The 7,219-nt window shown below is 40.3% G+C and overlaps 1 non-coding gene across 1 annotated transcript; it reads left to right on the top strand.

The window, feature by feature from the left end:
* The first annotated feature begins 1,645 nt into the window (after positions 1-1,645).
* On the top strand, positions 1,646-1,752 carry LOC128050147 (U6 spliceosomal RNA). The gene has a single exon (XR_008199656.1). It is a non-coding gene; the product is annotated as a U6 spliceosomal RNA (small nuclear RNA).
* Positions 1,753-7,219: the final 5,467 nt, after the last annotated feature.

Here is a 7,219-nt window from a genome sequence, read left to right as displayed (position 1 = left end):
TGGAATAAAGTTTTCTCTTTTGTGTCTGCCTCTTGGAGAGTCTGGACTAACACAGAAGTCAATTAATAATACCTAAAAAGAATGAATCTAATGATTATATATATATATATTTCTTGAAATACACATGTAAATATCAGAAGAAGTAGCTAAGAACGGTATAAGTGCTGAAGGGCATATATTTTTAACTATTTAGCACTACTTGACTTTTTAATATGTGCTTATATTAACTAGTTTTTAACTTTATTTTATATTATAGTTGATTAACAATGTTGTGATAGTTTCAGGTGTGTAGCAGTGATTCAGTTATGGGTATATATGTATCTATTCTTTTTTCAAATTCTTTCCCCATTTAGGTTTATATTAATGATTTTTTGGCTCCCCTCGTGGCTCACATGATAAAGAATCTATCTGCAATGTAGGAGACCCAGATTCAATCCTTGGGTCAGGAAGATCCCCTGGAGAAGGAAATGGCAACCCACTCCAATATTCTGGCCTGGAGAATTCCATGGACAGAGGGGCCTGGCAGGCTGCAGTCCATAGGCTTGCAAAGCATCAGACACAACTGGGTAACAAAGCACACATAACTATTTTTAAGTAAGCTGTCTAAAAAGGTAAAGGCCACTGCTCTAGATATTGGTTGCTGTTGATTGTTAAGGGGAAACAAAATTTCATCTACACTTTATCATCTGTTTTTCTAGCCATGACTCCTTTCACTTTCTTTTTGAATTCAACAAACTCCTAGCAAACAGCTCCTCCCAGAAGGAGCAAAATGATCTGCCATCTGAGTGCCCACTCTGGGATGAACGTGCTAGTGACCATGCCCTTGAGTCATTTTTTCTACATTTAATATATATGAAAGGATAATTTTTAGAGATGTTTTGCTTTTCTTGGCTTCTCCTCACTTCAGGTAGACAAGCCCTCATTATGAGTTTGGCTTGGGGATTTTTTGCAAATGCCATCAAATTCCTATAAACCTACTAGAACTAGAATACCTTTTCACATAAAAAGGACAGTTTACTGAAACATTGTATTTTATTATCCCAACACAACAATAAGACCATTCACCATCTTCATGATTGGTTCAGTTATGTCTGACTCTTTTCGACCCTATGGACTGCAGTGCACCAGGCTGTCCCTCACCAGTTCCTGGAGTTTACTCAAACCCATGTCCATTGAGTTGGTGATGCCATCTAACCATCTCATCCTCTGTCATCCCCTTCTCCTCCTGCTGTATAGCAAAGTGAATCTGCCACATGTATACATATCTTCATGATCATTAAAGAGGATTTTCCCATGTTGTGCTCATCTTTATGAAAATGTCACCTAATCCTAAATCCTTTTCATTTTTCACTGAAAAATGTAGTGGGAAATTCTAGTTAAACTGATAAATTAAAACATAAATTTACCACCATTCCCTCTCATAACTCCTCTAAAATGGCAATGAAGGAAACTTTAAAAGATGTAAAGTCACAGGGTAAAAAAAGATTGCAACAGAGAAGAGAATACCCAAAGCAGGTGGGTGAGTGATAAGTAACAGCAGAACAGAGAATCCTGAAACCTAACCCTCAGAGGGCCAAACCTGAAAGAAACAAGCTGACATTTGCATCTAACTTTTGAGGAAATTAAAGTAAAACAAGCCAGCACAGGGCTCGCTTCACTAGCACATATACTAAAATTGGAATGATACAGAAAAAAATTGTATGGCCCCCGCACAAGGACGACACTCAAATTCGTGAAGCATTCCATATTTTTTGGATTGGAAGATTGGGACTGACCTATATACATTCAGTTCAATTCAATTGCTCAGTGGTGTCCGACTATTTGTGATCCCATGAACCGCAGCTACTATGTAAAAAGCAGACAACCTATAAGAACCGACTGTATAGCACAGGGAACTCTCCTCAATGCTCTGGGTGGCCTTCCTTCCTAAATGGGAAGGCAATCAAGGAAGAGGGGATGTATTCATGTGGCTGATTCACTTTGCTATACAGCAGAAACTAACACAACATTGTAAGAAAATTTTACTCCAATTTAAAAATTGTTTAAAATAAATCCTCTGTTAAATGCCTGATTTGCATATGCCACAAATTCTGTGGAATATTCTGATATGTGTTTGAACTGTCTTCATTAAAGTAATCTTTATGCAATCTGATTAAACCATTTTTAAGATCCCCTGGTGGTTCAGAGGGTGAAGTGTCTGACTGCAGTAAGGGAGACCTGGGTTCCATCCCTGGGTTGGGACGATCCCCTGGAGAAGGAAATGGCAACCCACTCCAGTACTCTTGCCTGGAAAATTCCATGGACTGAGGAGCCTGGTAGGCTACAGTCCATGGGGTCACAAAGAGTTGGACATGACTGAGCGACTTCACTTTCACAAGATCCCCTGGAGAAAGAAATGGCAACCCACTCTAGTAATCTTGCTTAGAAAAACCCATGGACAGAGGAGCCTAGTGGGCTACAGTCCATGGGGTCAGAAAGAATCTGACACCACTTAGTGATGAAACCACGGCTCATGAGCACTTAAAAAATGCAAATATAATGATATCCTCAAAGATTTAAGACATTGTGTAAGATTTAAGATATCCTTAGAACAAGAAAAATGTGCTAATGAACTTTTAGAAAACAAAAAGAGAAATCTTGGAAGTTAAGTGTAATATTACAGGTATTAGAAATGCAATAAAAGGTTTAGAAGATAAAGCCATCGAAATTACACAGAAATTAGAACAAAGAGTGAAAGTGAAGTGGCTCAGTTGTGTCCAACTCTTTGCGACCCCATGGACTGTAGCCTACCAGGCTCCTCCATCGGTCCATGGGATTTTCCTGACCCAGGAATGGAACTCGGGTCTCCTGAATTGTAGACAGACGCTTTTACCATCTGAGACACCAGGGAAGTCCAGAACAAAGAGACAAAGAGTTAAAATAGAAGGAGAGAAAAATTAGAAAACAGGAGAACCAGAGGAGTTCCAGAAGACAGAGCAGAAACAAAGAAGTATAACTTAAAAATCTCCTATTTATTAGTCATGAGTTCATTTGTTCTCTTTTCAGTGAGTGTCTTCTCTATACCAGACATTGTGACAGGTGTGAGAATTTGGCAGTGAACAAGAAAGCAGCAGAATTCCTTATCTCATGGAGCTTACTCACAAATGAAGGTTGTGACTTCTTAGCTAGAAAGAGCCCAGTGAATATTGTGAAATAAATAGAAAATGTTGACAGTAAGACACACCATCATGAAATTTAATAACACTAGAGATGATTCAAAGAAAAAAAAAAAAAACCTCCTAAAATCTCCCAGAAAGAGGAAATCTTTTATATACAAAAGATTATGAATGAAAAAAATAGGCTTCTCAACATTCACACTAGAAGCTAGAAGACAATAAAACAATGTCTTTAGGATCCCAGGGGAAATTTCCTACCTAGAATTAAATTCCCAACCTAACTATTAATCAATGTGAGGGTGGAATATAGTTATTTTCAGATATTCCCAATTTTCAAAGTGGCTCAGTGGTTAAAAAAAAAAAAAAAATCCACCTGCCAAAGCAGGAGACTCAGATGTGGGTTCAATTTCCGGGTCAGAAACATCCCCTGGGGTAGGAAATGGCAACCCCTTCCAGTATTCTTAACTGGAAAATTCCATAGACAGAAGAGCCAGGCTACAGTCCATGGGGCTGAAGAGCTGGACACAACTGAGCACACACAGGCAAACTTTCAAAACCTCTACCAATCACATGTCCTTTCTTGGAGAGCTACTAGAAGAGGTTCTTCACACAATGGAAAGTGAACCAAAAGAGACATACGATCTAGAAAATAGAAGCTTCAACACAGGAAGGCAAAGAAAATTCCAGGAGAGGAGTGTGTGTTAGACCTGATGATGGTGATGCATGTGTGCGCAGTCATGTCCGACTCTGGTGACTGACCCCATGGACTCTAGCCCACTATCCTCTGTCCATGGTTTCTAGGCAAGAACACTAAAGCTGTTTGCCATTTCCTACTCCAAGGGATCTTCCTGGATCAAACCTGCATCTCCTGTGTCTCCTGCGTGGGCAGGCAGATTCTTTACCACTGCGCCACCTGGGAAGTCCCTAGAGGGCAAGCAATCTCCATTAGAACAGAAGGTCAGAAAGCTCCATGGGACAGCTGTTGGCAGAAAGAGGAAGGGGAGGGGATGGTGGTGGGGGATGGGTAGGCAGAAAGAAAAGCAACCTGGTGCACACCAGGCCTCCCTGTCCATCACCATCTCCCGGAGTTCACTCAGACTCACATCCATCGAGTCCGTGATGCCATCCAGCCATCTCATCCTCCCCACTCCCTCCAAACATCAGAGTCTTTTCCAATGAGTCAACTCTTCGCATGAGGCGGCCAAAGTACTGATATATATGTATAACTGATATATATGTATAACTTAAGAGGAGATTTACCCTGCTCTCAAGAGTTATGAATGAATAAAGGGTGAATGGATAAATAAAAAGTATCAATTGACTTCATTGTTTTTTTTTTTTTTAAGAAAAGAATACGCTTTCTTTAAAAGGCAATTATTAACTCTTGTGGTGGGGTGACTGTACAGAAAAGGAAATGTACCACAGGCTCATTTGTGAATAATGCTTACACGCTCATAATAATGTAAACTCGGAATATTAATTTGACTAAAAGGATCAAGAAACCAACACAATATTGTAAAGCAATTACCCTCCAATTAAAAATAAATTTAAATTAAAACAAGAATCATATAACTATATTGAGAGGTTAGATGGTAGAAGATTGCTCAAGTTTAGAGAAGCTGTTGGAGGTGTAAGATAGTGACTTTGTAGAAAGCAGCTGGGAATGTGTAAAATGAGAAGGAAAAAAAACCTCAAGAAATAGTAGAGTGAGCATATTATATAGAAATGGAAATAAATTCCATGAATAGCTCAACATTTGTTTCTTCTGATGAAAAGAATGGTGGTGGGGTCCAGTTCAGTTCAGTTCAGTCGCTCAGTCATGTCGAACTCTTTGCGACCCCATGAATTGCAGCACACCAGGCCTCCCTGTCCATCACCATCTCCCGGAGTTCACTCAGACTCACATCCATCGAGTCCGTGATGCCATCCAGCCATCTCATCCTCCCCAATCCCTCCAAGCATCAGAGTCTTTTCCAATGAGTCAACTCTTCGCATGAGGCGGCCAAAGTACTGGAGCTTCAGCTTTAGCATCATTCCTTCCAAAGAAATCCCAGGGTTGATCTCCTTCAGAATGGACTGGTTGGATCTCCTTGCAGTCCAAGGGACTCTCAAGAGTCTTCTCCAACACCACACTTCAAAAGCATCAATTCTTCGGCGCTCAGCCTTCTTCACAGTCCAACTCTCACATCCATACATGACCACAGGAAAAACCATAGCCTCGACTAGACGGACCTTAATCGGCAAAGTAATGTCTCTACTTTTGAATATGCTATCTAGGTTGGTCATAACTTTTCTTCCAAGGAGTAAGCGTCTTTTAATTTCATGGCTGCAGTCACCATCTGCAGTGATTTTGGAGCCCAAAAACTAAAGTCTGACACTGTTTCCACTGTTTCCCCATCTATTTCCCATGAAGTGATGGGACTGGATGCCATGATCTCCGTTTTCTGAATGCTGAGCTTTAAGCCAACTTTTTCGCTCTCCTCTTTCACTTTCATCAGAGGCTTTTTAGCTCCTCTTCACTTTCTGCCATAAGGGTGGTGTCATCTGCATATCTGAGGTTATTGATATTTCTCCCGGCAATCTTGATTCCAGCTTGTGTTTCTTCCAGGCCAGCGTTTCTCATGATGTACTCTGTATAGAAGTTAAATAAGCAGGGTGACAATATACAGCCTTGATGTACTCCTTTTCCTATTTGGAACCAGTCTGTTGTTCCATGTCCAATTTTAACTGTTGCTTCCTGACCTGCATACAGATTTCTCAAGAGGCAGGTTAGGTGGTCTGGTATTCCCATCTCTTTCAGAATTTTCCACAGTTTATTGTGATCCACACCATCGAAGGCTTTGGCATAGTCAATAAAGCAGAAATAGATGTGTTTCTGGAACTCTCTTGCTTTTTCCATGATCCAGCAGATGTTGGCAATTTGATCTCTGGTTCCTCTGCCTTTTCTAAAACCAGCTTGAACATCAGGGAGTTCATGGTTCACGTATTGCTGAAGCCTGGCTTGAAGAATTTTGAGCATTAATTTACTAGCATGTGAGATGAGTGCAATTGTGCGGTAGTCTGAGCATTCTTTGGCATTGCCTTTCTTTGGGATTGGAATGAAAACTGACCTTTTGCAGTCCTGTGGCCACTGCTGAGTTTTCCAAATTTGCTGGCATATTGAGTGCAGCACTTTCACAGCATCATCTTTCAGGATTTGAAACAGCTCCACTGGAATTCCATCACCTCCACTAGCTTTGTTCGTAGTGATGCTTTCTAAGGCACGTGACTTCACATTCCAAGATGTCTGGCTCTAGATTAGTGATCACATCATCATGATTATCTGGGTCATGAAGACCTTTTTCGTACAGTTCTTCTGTGTATTCTTGCCACCTCTTCTTAATATCTTCTGCTTCTGTTAGGTCCAGACCATTTCTGTCCTCTATCAAGCCCATCTTTGCATGAAATGTTCCCTTGGTATCTCTAATTTTCTTAAAGAGATCTCTAGTCTTTCCCATTCTATTGTTTTCCTCTATTTCTTTGCATTGATCGCTGAAGAAGGCTTTCTTATCTCTTCTTGCTATTCTTTGGAACTCTGCATTCAGATGCTTATATCTTTCCTTTTCTCCGTTTCTTTTCACCTCTCTTCTTTTCACAGCAAGCCATGTTAAAATCTGAGTATATGTGTTTCTCTGATAAAAAATTTAAATTATAAAAAGGGAAATGGTTAAAAATTGATGCTGCGTAGAGCAGTTGTTAAAAAGTATGCAGTGAAATATAAAAATAATTGCTCAATAAAGTTATTTTAGTTAACAGCAAAAAAGCAGACTTCTCCAGTTAGTTCTGTCGGGGAGTGTGTGACTTCCTCGGTTCTGTCTTGCTGCAGCAAGAATCTGAAGCAGTGGACGGACTAGTGTTATAGCTTGGTTTTATTTAGAAAGTGAAGGAAAATACATCCTCCAGGTGTGAGGGCAGGCTGAACCAAAAGGCGCAGAAAGAAGAGAAGCCTCCGGCTCAATTTTGGCTTCTCTTTTTATACGTTTTTTTCTCCTCCCCTTGAGCCTGACCTATGTAAATTGGGCTAA

Source organism: Budorcas taxicolor, chromosome 6 (assembly GCF_023091745.1).
Source record: "Budorcas taxicolor isolate Tak-1 chromosome 6, Takin1.1, whole genome shotgun sequence".
Taxonomy (NCBI): Eukaryota; Metazoa; Chordata; class Mammalia; order Artiodactyla; family Bovidae; genus Budorcas; species Budorcas taxicolor.
Note: the sequence above shows the minus strand (reverse complement) of the source record. Positions and strands in the feature narration are given on the sequence as shown.